The following is a 13072-nucleotide window of genomic DNA, read 5'->3' as shown; positions in this document are numbered from 1 at the left end:
AGTTGGCTAGTTCAGATGACAACCATGAGCCAGGTTAAGAACTTAGGGAACTTTAAAAAGAAATGGCACTTGATACAGGGACAGTCCACATATATATTGGCCTATTCCAGCCTCTTTTTCTTAATGGTGACCGCTCCTGCTCAGAATGTACAGAAAAAGCTTTCTGGTTCCTGAAATTCATTCCGATTGTGCAGGTAAAATATAACTGATAGAATTCTACAGGATGTGGTGTTAGTCTGTGAAACCAGTCAAGATCCAGTGATCCCCAGGCATGCATCTCCAGATGGTGGAGATGTCAGGCACCACCCTGGTGCCCGGGCATCTTCACTTGGCTGCAAGTGGGCGATAGCCAGGGTGCAAAATGCACCTGGCGCATGGCTAATTTCAAACACTGGCTAATTTCAAACACTGGCGTCAGTGAGCCCTAGGACACCAAACAGCACGCCACAGGCCATTTCACAAACTACAGTTCCTGAGACACTCTGGGTACTGTGTCTAGTTCTAGGTGCCACATTTTAAGAAGGAGATTGACAAACTGGAGTGTGTTCAAAGGAGGGATACCAGAATGGTAAGGGATCTGCCAACCAAGACCTACAAAACACAGCTGAAATAGTGTATTTAGCATGGAGAAGAGAAGATTAAGGAGATGCGAGATCGCTACCTCCAAATACCTAAAATGATTCCGCATAGACGATGAGGCATTTTTGCATTGTTGCTCCATGGGTTGCTCCATTATTGCCCATGGGTTGCAGGTTCCCTACCCCTAACCCACAGGATGGGAGAACTACCAGAAAGACTCTTCCTGTTTTGAATGACCAGGGATAGCTCAGTTGGTTAATAACCCCAAGCTTGTTAGGGAGAAATTATGTCTAAAGAAAGTGTTAAGGCAAAAAGATCAGCTATTAGAACTGGAAGCGTTGCTACAAATAAAACTAAAGTGTTCAGTTCGTGTCAACGCAGTTGCGCCACTAACTGAACAGCTTATTTACTTCAGGATGAAATTTCATGAACAGTTGAGAAGGATGAGAGGGGGAAAATGAACTCAGGCCACCCTTTCCTAAGCTAATGCAAAAAATATGGCGATCTGCAAGTATTTTGTCCTTTGTTCTCTGCTTCAGATGATATCCTAAAGCACTGAACACAACTAATCATAAAAGTGCATCATATTTAAAGGCCCCTTGAAAGAAGCAGTGGTTAACCACTGCACCAAGATTTTACACGCATGCCCCACACTAAGGGCTCCGCTCGCTGGCCCCACCTACGCCTTTGCCCAACCAATACCCCACCATACACATCACCCACTTCCTCACACACACACACCATTTCTCTCCCATCTGAGGCAAATTCCATCAGTGACTCACAAACTTGCTACATCCAATTATGGTGCTTCACTTGGAAGTGCCTTTAAACACAGTTCACCAAGTGCAATCAGCTCAAACGGTGTCTGCCGCGTAGAAGCAATCTTCAGATTGCCATCTTCAGAAACAAACTGGCAGCCAAAGCTGGTGCTGACCTCTAAAGCCCCAGGTCCTTTTAGGACATGTGTGGGGAAGCTTTGGTCCTCCAGATGTTGCTGGACTCCCATCATCCCAAGCCATCGGCCATGCTCGACAACCTCTGGAGGGTGAAATGTTTAGGCGGGTATATCAAGGACAGATTGCACACACTTTAAACTACTCGAGCCTGGAGATCAATACGACCCTTACAACTAGCAATAGGATTTGAAACAGGTTGTGTATAGACTGCATTTTGGCATTCCTTACAGCAAGTTCTTGAAGACTACTTATCTCCTCTTGAAAACAGGACTGTGCTCGGACTTCCCTGATCCCCTGGATTCTGTACCTCTGCATTTCCAATTTTTCGGAAAATTGGCCAATATTCTCCTGGCGTTTTTAATGATTTTATGCTATTTCTACAGTTTATATGTACACTGGTAACCTTAATTCATTCTGGAGGTCCGTTCTTAACCTGAAACTGTTCTTAACCTGAGATACCACCTTAGCTAATGGGGCCTCCCACTGCTGCATGATTTCTGTTCTCATCCTGAAGCAAAGTTCTTAACCCAAGGTACTATTTCTGGGTTAGTGGAGTCTGTAACCTGAAGGGTCTGTAACTTGAGGCGTCTGTAACCCGAGGTACCACTGTACACTGCTTAGAATCATAGAATCATAGAATCGTAGAGTTGGAAGAGACCACAAGGGCCATCCAGTCCAACCCCCTGCCAAGCAGGAAACACCATCAAAGCATTCTTGACATATGCCTGTCAAGCCTCTGCTTAAAGACCTCCAAAGAAGGAGACTCCACCACACTCCTTGGTAGCAAATTCCACTGCCGAACAGCTCTTACTGTCAGGAAGTTCTTTCTAATGTTTAGGTGGAATCTTCTTTCTTGCAGTTTGAATCCATTGCTCTGTGTCCGCTTCTCTGGAGCAGCAGAAAACAACCTTTCTCCCTCCTCTATATGACATCCTTTGATATATTTGAACATGGCTATCATATCACCCCTTAACCTTCTCTTCTCCAGGCTAAACATACCCAGCTCCCTAAGCCGTTCCTCATAAGGCATCGTTTCCAGGCCTTTGACCATTTTGGTTGCCCTCTTCTGGACACGTTCCAGCTTGTCAGTATCCTTCTTGAACTGTGGTGCCCAGAACTGGACACAGTACTCCAGGTGAGGTCTGACCAGAGCAGAATACAGTGGTACTATTACTTCCCTTGATCTAGATGCTATACTCCTATTGATGCAGCCCAGAATTGCATTGGCTTTTTTAGCTGCTGCATCACACTGCTGACTCATGTCAAGTTTGTGGTCTACCAAGACTCCTAGATCCTTTTCACATGTACTGCTCTCAAGCCAGGTGTCACCCATCCTGTATTTGTGCCTTTCATTTTTTTTGCCCAAGTGTAGTACCTTACATTTCTCCTTGTTAAAATTCATCTTGTTTGCTTTGGCCCAGTTGTCTAATCTGTTAAGGTCATTTTGAAGTGTGATCCTGTCCTCTGGGGTATTAGCCACCCCTCCCAATTTGGTGTCATCTGCAAACTTGCTCAGGATGCCCTCAAGTCTTTCCCTTCCTCTTATTAAGTGGAACTATCCTGCTCAGGTCCTCACCAGACAGCCTACGGCCTTCCCTAACCTAGCTGAGCCATAAATACTCCCAGGTCACGGCTGCAGGGTTGCCTGCGCCAATGGCCTATTTTAAGCCATGCCTGTCTGGCTGACCATTTCCATGCAGCTGCCTCCTGCTCACTTCAGGACACTGCAGCTTAGACCCCAAACCATGAATGTTCTGCATGAACCTCAGGCCAACAGCTCCTATGCCAGCCCCCCTTACCCCCAAAATCCAGCAGGTGCTCGTGTTAGTTCCTGCTGCTGCAGCCTACAACCCAGTGCTGGCAGTGAGTGACAAAATTAGACCTTACATATAGCTTAACTTTCCCGTTACGCCACTTGAACAAAACAGGCAGTCGGCAACCCGTTTCAGTTAAAATTACATAGGATTGTCAACAAGGTACAGTTACTGCAAAGGGATCGTTTCACCATTTAAATCATTGCACTAAAAGGAGGCAGCACAACAAAGAAGACTCCTTATTCATCAAGAAAAGGCCACCGCCGAATCCTCCAGGGTGCTGCTAATTCCCACATTTATTTCCAAACTGCTTGTCTGTTAATTTGCTTGCAGTGTGAGTAGTTGATGTGTTAGTCAGGTACAGAAACCTACAGGGCTAGAATCTCTGGCTTCACATGCTGGGGGTTATATCAGCCTGAATAGATCAGTTGGTAAGAGCATGATGCTGATAATGCCAAGGTTGCAAGTTCAATCCCTGTATGGGACAACTGCATATTCCTGCATTGCAGGGGGCTGGACTAGATCTGTCCCAACTCTATGATTCTATGATATAGATCAACATACAGCTTCCATCCCACCCAACAATCATCTCAGATTATGAAGCAAGCCTTAGAAACTTTCGAGTCTGCTAACAAGCCAGGGGCGTGGCAGTTAAAGAAAAAAGAGTGTTAAAGGATAATCCAGGCATCCCCAAACTTCGGCCCTCCAGATGTTTTGGACTACAATTCCCATCTTCCCCAACCACTGGTCCTGTTAGTTAGGGATCATGGGAGTTGTAGGCCAAAACATCTGGAGTGCCGCAGTTTGGGGATGCCTGGGATAATCAATAAAATTAAAATTGATGATAAAATAATAAGTAACCCCAAGGAAATCGAAAACAGATTTGCAGAATTTTATAGAGAACTCTACAAAGAGGGAAGAGAAACAACTGAAGAAGTAAAAGAATATTTAGATCAAAATAATTTACTAAAACTCTCTAATGAACAAAGAGAAATCTTGAATGCACCCATTACAGCTTTTTAAATCCAAAAAGCAATTAAAGAAGCTAAGCCAGAAAAGACACCAGGACCGGACGGCCTCCCGGCTATCTATATATAAAAATGTAAACTGGGTAGGTTCCTTCATCTCCAATGTTTAACAAAACCGCTTGGCCGATTGAGGTGAAATTTTGACACAACATCATATGCGAATGTCCGAAGGCTATAGAAAAGTTTACTAAGACTTGTGCCAGGTAAAAACCCCAAAACCCTGTGTTTCAAAACACACCACTCAGACGAAAATGCATGCTGGGAAAAGAACCAGGTTGCAAAACAGTGCCCTCTAGTGGCGGATACACTGGTACTGCACCTATAAAACCTTCCCTCTCAACAGCACTCAACAGGAGGGGACGGGATAGGTCAGGACACAGTGGGACCAGTCACAGGGATGAGCCGGGGGGGTGGCGGGAAGAGGGGGCTTGATACGTCATGGGTCGGGACAAGGTGGGGGGAATCACTGGGATAAGCCGGTGGGTGGGGGGGGAAGAGGGGGCGGGATACATCATGGATCGGCACAGGGTGGGGGGAATCACACGGATGAGCCATAGCAACGCGTGGCAGGGCCAGCTAGTTTACTATAAAAAATTAGAGGATGTCCTGTCCAAACCTCTTAAAAATATTATGAATAATATTTTCAAAGAAGGTGTAATGCCTGAGTCATGGAAAGAAAGCTTTATTACGCTGATCCCAAAACAAGAAATAGACCAGAAAGCAGTAACTAATTTTAGGCCTATATCGCTCTTGAACAATGATTATAAATTATACGTGTATATTTTAGCCGAAAGAACAAAAAAAAAAAAATCCTCCAGAAGATTATCCACAGTGATCAAGCAGGCTTTCTCCCCGGCAGACAGATTCAGAGTAACATTAGAAACATTACAAATCTGCTGGAATATTTGGATTTAAGAATAGATAACCCGGCTGTTTGTAGACAATACTAATCTAGATGGACCAATCTAGATGGACTAATGGTCTGATCGCTACCTATGTTTCACCAATCCAGCAGGCAGCTGTATGGAAAAGGGCCTCCCCGGTCTAGACCTGGCTGGCCAAACAGCTTCTATGTCACAAACATTCTAGTTTCACTGAAAGTGAATTCAGTCCTGGATCTCCTGGCTGCTTTTTAATCAGGGCTAGCCATCTTATTTTGCACATAAGATGGTAAGAACAGATTTTTTTAAAACAACAACAACAACAACAACAACACACTTTTATTCCCCAGTCTTAAGACCAAAAATCAATATGCTAGTGCTGTGCAGGGAAGAAGAAAAATAACAAGTTTAGATGCCTAGGCAACTCAGTGTCTGGGATATCTTTTAAACGCAAACTATAAACATACAGTACTTCCTCTAAGATTTGCATGTATTTTTTGCTGGCTATAGTTACACACCCTCCAACATTTCTTTGATGAACATAGGGCCATCCTGTTTCATAATAATAATAATATTCATACCCCGTCCATCTGACTGGGTTGCCCCAGCCAATCTGGGCAGTTTCCAGCACGTATAAAAACAAAATAAAGCACTAAACATTAAAAAAAAACTTTCCTACTGTATATAGATGTCTTCTAAAGGTTGTATGTACAATTACTTATCTCCTTAGCTTAGTCTAACACCATACTCTCCAACATTTCTTTGATGAAAATAGGAACGTTCTAAGGAAAAGCGGGACCTTTTGGAATCAAACCAGAAACTGAGACAGCTTCTGTAAATCCGGGACTGTCGGGAAAATAGGGACACTTGGAGGGTCTGTAGTTATAGCTCTCTCTAGCTTTAGGAAATGCAAAGGCTCTCTCCCTCACACACACACACACACACACACACACACACACACACGGTCCTTCATAACATATTTTGCATTTTGCTCAAATGCTTTAAAGGCTCTCCAAAAAGAAGAATTACTGTCATGCTAATTATTTAGTGGTAGGAAATAAAAGACTAATAGGCCGATCCACAAATAACTGAATCAGACTATCTGAGTCTGGTCCGTGAGATGTCAGGGTGGGCATGCTAGTTTGAATCCCAGTGGGTCAGCTCAACTGACTTCTGAAGCAGCTTGGAAAGGGTCCCATTCTGCAAATCTGCTGTCCAGTTGAAATCACTGAGATGGCCCTAAGATAAAGGAGCTCACCAGCAATCCCATGTCTCTGACCAAGCGCTATGAGCTTGCAATAAACAGCAGGCCCAGATGGAGAAGCACATCTACACTCCAAAGTGCCATTCAATGGGGCCCAAATGAGCATCCAGAAGTATCTCCACGGCAGCTGCACTTGCAAAAGCTTATTTCTGCACAGGCTCTTCTTTTCTACAGAATCTAAGTGGGTGGATTTTCCACTTGGAATAAAGCACTACCTACAGCAACACAGCACTTTCCTTAACTTTGCAGTCCAGTCCGATGGCTGTTTGGAACAAACAGGCATTGGACTAGACTGCAAAGCTTAGGAAAGTGCCACAGTGGGTGGGTGACCACGCCATTATTAAAATTAAGTTTGCATGCTTATACTTGGGGTAAATCACATTGAACTTGGTGGGGCCAAAAGTGATTTGCCCCAATTAAGTGTGCACAGAACTGAAACTATAAAGAGTTGTTGTTGTTTTATAATTTTTATTTTGGATAATGGCATTGTTACCCACCCATCCCAAACCTTAGGAACAATGGTTAGTAAGGCATTTAAAAAATAATAAAAACAGCAACAACAATGAACAAGCCCACAGTAACACAAATGACTTTAACAACTATATGAACAACATATGCTCCAAAAGTGCTATGTTTGGATTGGAGACTCCAACACGCCCTTTTTCCTAAAGTCCTTGCATAGTTTTCTCATAGCTCACATATCACTAGTTCACCAAGGAAGCCCCCCAAGACAAACTTATCAGGCTGAACTTTCAAAGCTCGTCCTTCTGGGCCAAGGCTCCTAGAAAAACCTCTGCTTTTATAGCCAGCGCAGGAAACTGCATATTTCTTTACCCCCAACTTGCCAAGAAAAAGGGGTGGGGGAGGGTAAAATAAAAGAAGCAATTCCAGGCACAAAAGAAATAAAGAAATCTATGGCAAGCAGAAGGGACCTGGGCTGTCGCTGCATTGTTGCTCTCCTTTGACAACAATAAGAAAGGAAGGAAAAGAGATCAGATAAAATATAAATGCAAGGCGGTTGAGCTGAGGAATGTCGATCCCTCGGGAAGGGAATTGCACTCGCAAGATTAAAGAAAATGATATCAAATAGGATGTGCTGCAATATCGGCTTTTGTGGCCATTGTGCCAGTGTTTACAAACGCGTTGATCTCAAGGAACAGGGGGGTTCATTGTTCATCCCGAACTCATGTCACGCAGGGCAATGCGATTCCAATGAAAGTTTGCCAGAGGACAAAACAGTGTCAGTTACACAAGGGAAGCGCAGGAACAAATCTATGCAGTAGCGGCGGAGGAGAGGCAGCTAGGCGGCCATATGGATTCAATTCGAGCCGTTCCCTTCCAGGGAAAGAACTCTATACAGGAACCAACACAATGACGCCAGGCCAATAATCCACAAACCACTTAAGACAGATCTCTCTCTCTCTCACACACACACACACACACACACACACACACCAGTTTTTCTCCTCTGTATGCTTTTACTTGGACAAGCTGCTGAAACCAGTGGAATTTAACTTGGGATCCCACTGTTCTTCCACATAGTGCTTTCATCAATTGCATTAATTATAGGCGATGGGGGGAGGGGTCTCTTAATAAAAGCTACAAGCCCCACTGCCTGACTCTTTAGCCAAATCCCATAACACCCTCCCCAAAACCATTGTAAACCTAGTAGCTATTGGGGTGGGGCACTGAACAGAAAGTCCTGCTGCTTGTCAACGAGCTTGCTTCCAACCACAGTCCAGAATACCCTTAAACCACAGAACCACAGTACTGCAGAATTGGAAGGGATCCTGGGGGTCATCTAGTCCAACCCCCTGCACTGCAGGAATCTTTCACCCAATGTAAGGCTCAAACCCACAACCCTGATATTAAAAGTCTCATGCTGAGCTCTCCTTATCTGGTAGCAATCCTTTGGTTTATTTGGGATTTTATGCCACCAGAGTATATGTTTGCATAAGAAACATAAACTCTGGCAACATATAATCCCAAATAAGCCAAAGGATTGCTCTCAAATAAGTAGCGAGAGCTCAAGTTAGGATAAGGGCTCCAGAGCCAGTATCAAGATGTGGCATACTGGGCAGCTCCTAGGGCCCCAGCACCCCAGCAGGATGCCTTTGATCCCAGCTGGGCAGCTGGATGTGGGGAGCTGCCGTTTTAATTTCCCACACTGCCCAGGAGTGATGCTGCATCAGGAGCATTGGGGGGAATTCAAAAGTAGCAGCCCAAATTGCCATGGCTGCCCACCCCTGCCAGGGAAGCACTCCAGGTGAGGGAGAACACATGAGGCGTTCCACCAGAGGGCACTATGCCAAGAACTCCCTGGAAACTGGAGCCAGTTCTGCATAAACCCATTGCAGCCAGCACATCTCAAATGCACTGATGGCTCAATCCGAAGCAGTTTATTTGGAAATACTGTAAACCCCTTCGGATTGCACTGGAACAACAGTTGATGGGGCTGATAGAGTTGCTACTCTCCCTGCATGCAGGCTGTAGAAAAGCCCTTCCCTAAGGAACAACACTGTGTGCAGGGAACACAATGTTTTTTAAGCTCCTTCCCAGTGCATGGAGCATTTATCCGCCTGCAACGCAGCATATTTCTGCCAGTGGTAGCACATAATATGCAGTCAGGAGTTCTTGAAAGTTAGAATAATAGACCCTCACAATCCCTATAATGAATTGGGGCTGAGACTAAGACACTGATTTGTCATACGCTAAGCTGCTGGGCTGAGCAGACCTAACTCATTCTCCCTTACCCACACACAACTTCATGTTGGGGGTGGGGGGGAAGGTGACTTGCCTCTTCTAATCTCCTCCCCACACATTGGATTCTCAATCCACAAGAAGAGAAAGAGCTGTCACATTTAGTTTTGCAGATTCTCACACAGTCCGCACAATTAATATTTGGGGGTGGGGGAGAGAGCAATGATGACCCTTCATCTAAAATTCAGCCTTATCAGAAACGCAAGTATTGCAACTGTATGGCTTTTGACAAGACTGCACTTTATTCATCAGGGTGCCCAAGCATCTGAAACACAGCTGCAAGTTATGCAAACTTGCTGAACTCAGTGATGCTTACTTCCAAGTTGACATTCAGAGGCTCAGGCTACAAAGACCCACCTTTGAAAAACTGAGGATGGTTCCTGAAAAAAATGAAGAGGACCAATAAGAATCTTTCAGACTATTTTAAGACGCCAGTCATCCCAGGAGAAAGAGCAGAACAGCCCAAGTCCTTGCTGTGTCAATGTTTGCTTTTCTCCTCGCCAATCAGGCATTTATCCCAACATTCCCAGGGCCTTCCATCTCTCTGAGCATCTTGGCAGCATTAAGAACAGTGAGTGACTGATTCTGGTTGCCAAGAGAATAAAACTGGACCAGTACAGCCGCTTCCCTGACAATTTATGGCTTGCATATGGTCATTTGGAATTTTTCGTTAGTATGTGGCCAAAGTTTTTACAGAGTTGAAAACACACAGAGAGAGAGAGATTCCAAGCCTGTTAGCAACCATCAGAAAGAAAAGGAAAAACAGGAGTGGGGAATGGAGTGGGATTTTTTGGAGGGAGGTGGGAATACTCATTGCAACATACCGTACATTGGCTATGTAGCGGGATAGGATGCAGACTTCCTCAGAAACAAGTCCCACCAAGCTGAATGAAACTTCCTTCCTAGTAAGCACGCTTAGGATCTCAGCCTTACCATACATGCATGCAAAAGCATGTCTTACAGACCAATCTTTTCAAATACGCATGGTGGAAGCAAGTCCCATTTTATTCAACAGGATAAACTTCCAAGTGAGAGTAGGAGTGCACCCTCCCTATAGGAAATTACAGTGTGATCCTATGTACTTTGCTCAGAAGTAAATTCCACTAAGTCCAAGGGTGCTTAGGACTGCAGCCTAAGCCCCACCAAACTCTTTGGAGCTTACTTCTGAGTAAATGTACCCAGGGCGTGAGGTTCCTGGAGGGCTATTAATTTTTATCTCTATTTTAAACACCACTCGCCTACCCCTATGACTACTGTTTATGCCATCTATTTATTTTTTTAAAAAAAGACGAGAGTCATTTCCCATAGTAAACATTTCTGACATTTAACCACACACACACAAACACACATTTATATCCTCTACTGATCTTGCAAAAAAAGGAGGCAGAAAGAGTGGTGGGTAAGGAGCTGACTCAAGTCTTCGAAGCTTGCATTAAATCATCTCTTTCGCACCCAGTAATTGTTCAACGTGCCAAAGACTCTCCACCGCAGCCCCCCAAAACACGAACACACCCGGCTATGTTCAGTCAATGCCACAATTAGGTGCTTCAACTGTCCCAGACACTCACACCCCAACATCTGGAAATTGGAAGAAAGAGGAGAGAGGCAGGCAGAGAAACACAGTCTTATAAGCATTCAGCAAGCAAGCTCGTCTCTGTAGGGATTCTGCACATGTAACCTTTCCTTTCCCAAAAAGAAAAAAAAGACAGGAGGAGGAAGATGGGGAAACACCGGGTTTACAGACAACTCCAAGGCTTTGTTGCTGGGGCTCATCAATAATCTTCAGAGTTAGGAGGCGGCTCATTATCATTATCACTTTGCTTTGGGCGATGTTGCATCCAAACAGCAGGGAGGGGAGAGAACCAGGAGACAAAGCGTGCCCCCCCCCACGCCGCCGCCAATGCATACATCCACAACACGTTTCCGATTTTAGACAGACTAGCAAGCTGATATATATGAAGAAGGGGGAATAATGCTTTAAATAAAATAATAAAGCATCGCGCAACTCACCTGGTTTGGGACTGCTGCTCCCTGCCCTTTACAAAGAACATAAGCCAAGAGGCCAGGTTGGAAACCAAGTCACTTAATTAGACATGAGCGGGGCAAAGCTTGCGAAGCAGTTCCCTTGGGATGCAAACTGTAGAAGGTCGTGTGTGTGCGCCGCTTCCTCCCCAACCAACCAAGCCACCCACTCCCGCCCCCTTTTGCTTGGGATTCAGTCACTGCTGCTGCTGCCCTGGTTGCTGGAAGCAGCAATAGCAGGGGGAGGAGAGGAGGGAGGAGGAGGCTGCACACCGATCTGGGTCTGGCACAATGAATTGCAGCGCAGAAGGACAGCCCCGCCCTTCAGCCGCTTTGCAATTACATCATCCTTCTGTGGCTCGGGAGGGGGCGGAGGCGGGGGGCGGGGAAAAGGGAAGACAGAGCCTTCCCATTGGCCCCTCCGGTCAGGCGTCCCTTGGGTCCCTGGGAAACGTAGTCCCGGGGCGCGGTTCCGCCCCGGGGCACTACAGGCGCGTCTGGTGGTACGCTGCACTACAACTCCCGTGAAGCCCCGCGCGGCGCGGCCTCGGAAAGGAGAAAGGAGCTGAGGGAGGGCCTTAAGGCTTCGGGAGCCGAGCCCGCTCGCTCTCTCAGAGCGGCCATATTGGCGGCGTTGATGACGGCGGTGGCGGCAGTGCGGTTCTCGACGGGCGTCCTGCGGAGAGGAGGAGCGGCCCTAAGGAAGCCGGGTTTAAAGTGGCGGTGCGGTGGGAGAGAAGGGGAGGGTGGGGGAGCGATTGGGAGGGGGGTTAAAGCGAACCGGAACGGTTGAGGAGAGCTTTTCAACCTGAGGGGGGGGGAGAGAGAGAGAGAAGCGACGGTGGGCGCGAGGAGGTCAAAAGTCCTCGGATGCGTTTGGCGATTCTCTTTCCCTCTCCCTTCCCCTCCGTGATAAGTGACGGGCGGGGGCGCGCGCTGGGTGGCCGGGGGCGGCGTGTTGCCGTGGGAACCCCCGACGGAAGCGCGGCTGCGCCTACCCCGCCCCTTCATAGGTGTCCCCAGACCGCAGTGTTCCGCGGGTGGCGCAGAGGTTAGAGCGCTCGTTGCGGGCGTCTCCGGGAACCCCGCGTTCGGTTCCCGGGCGCCTCTCTCGGGCCGGGTTCCCCTAATGGCAGTTTAAACACCGAAACAATCCGTTGCTGCAGCACCAGTGCAGAGCGCAAACCCTGAGCCAGGAAATCCCATTGTGATTAGTGGCGCCTGCTACTTACCTGGGCATGGATAGAAAGGTCCATCTACAGGTGAAACTAGGAAAATTAGAATATCATCGAAAAGTGCATTTGTTTCAGTAATGCAACTTAATTACTTTTTTATTTTTATTTTAGTTTTTCAAATGCTTTCTTTGGGAAATTCCACAGTAATAAAACAAATGGTTACAATACACAAAAAAAAAAATCACTATTACATTTCATTAATTGCATTCCATTTATAATCAACCCACCTAACAACAAATAATTACAATTAGATCAAATAAAGGCTTTGACATATCTTTGCTTTGCATGTCATGCATCTATCTCATATACTGTATTGGTTTCACCTTTTAAGTTGCATTGCTGAAATAAATGCACTTTTCGACGATATTCTAATTTTCCGAGTTTCACCTGTAGCTCAGTATTGTCTGCACTGGCTAGCAGCAGGCTAGGATTGAGCTTGCAGCCCTTGAATTTAATGGGATTTTACTGTTGAGTTGAGTGGCTTTGTTTGGGGTGGGTGCACTAGAGTTTCACTGAGTTTAGGGAATGACCAG

The 13072-nt window shown here is 46.0% G+C and overlaps 1 protein-coding gene across 2 annotated transcripts in view; it reads right to left on the bottom strand.

The window, feature by feature from the left end:
* RAB30 (RAB30, member RAS oncogene family) overlaps positions 1-11502 on the bottom strand; it is a 39543-nt gene extending 28041 nt beyond the window's left edge. Inside the window, exons 1-2 of one of the 2 annotated variants that reach the window (XM_060273908.1) lie at positions 11293-11502; positions 9640-9662 (exon numbers count right to left, since the gene is read on the bottom strand). The gene's annotated coding sequence lies outside the window, so the exon portion shown is untranslated. The remainder of the gene's footprint in view (positions 1-9639; positions 9663-11292) is intronic. The other variant, XM_035115332.2, reaches the window with a different exon arrangement.
* Between the last annotated feature and the right edge of the window lie 1570 nt (positions 11503-13072).

Source organism: Zootoca vivipara, chromosome 4 (genome assembly GCF_963506605.1).
Source record: "Zootoca vivipara chromosome 4, rZooViv1.1, whole genome shotgun sequence".
In the NCBI taxonomy this organism is placed as follows: Eukaryota; Metazoa; Chordata; class Lepidosauria; order Squamata; family Lacertidae; genus Zootoca; species Zootoca vivipara.
The sequence above is the reverse complement of the archived record's forward strand: the minus strand, read 5'-3'. Positions and strand labels throughout refer to the sequence as shown.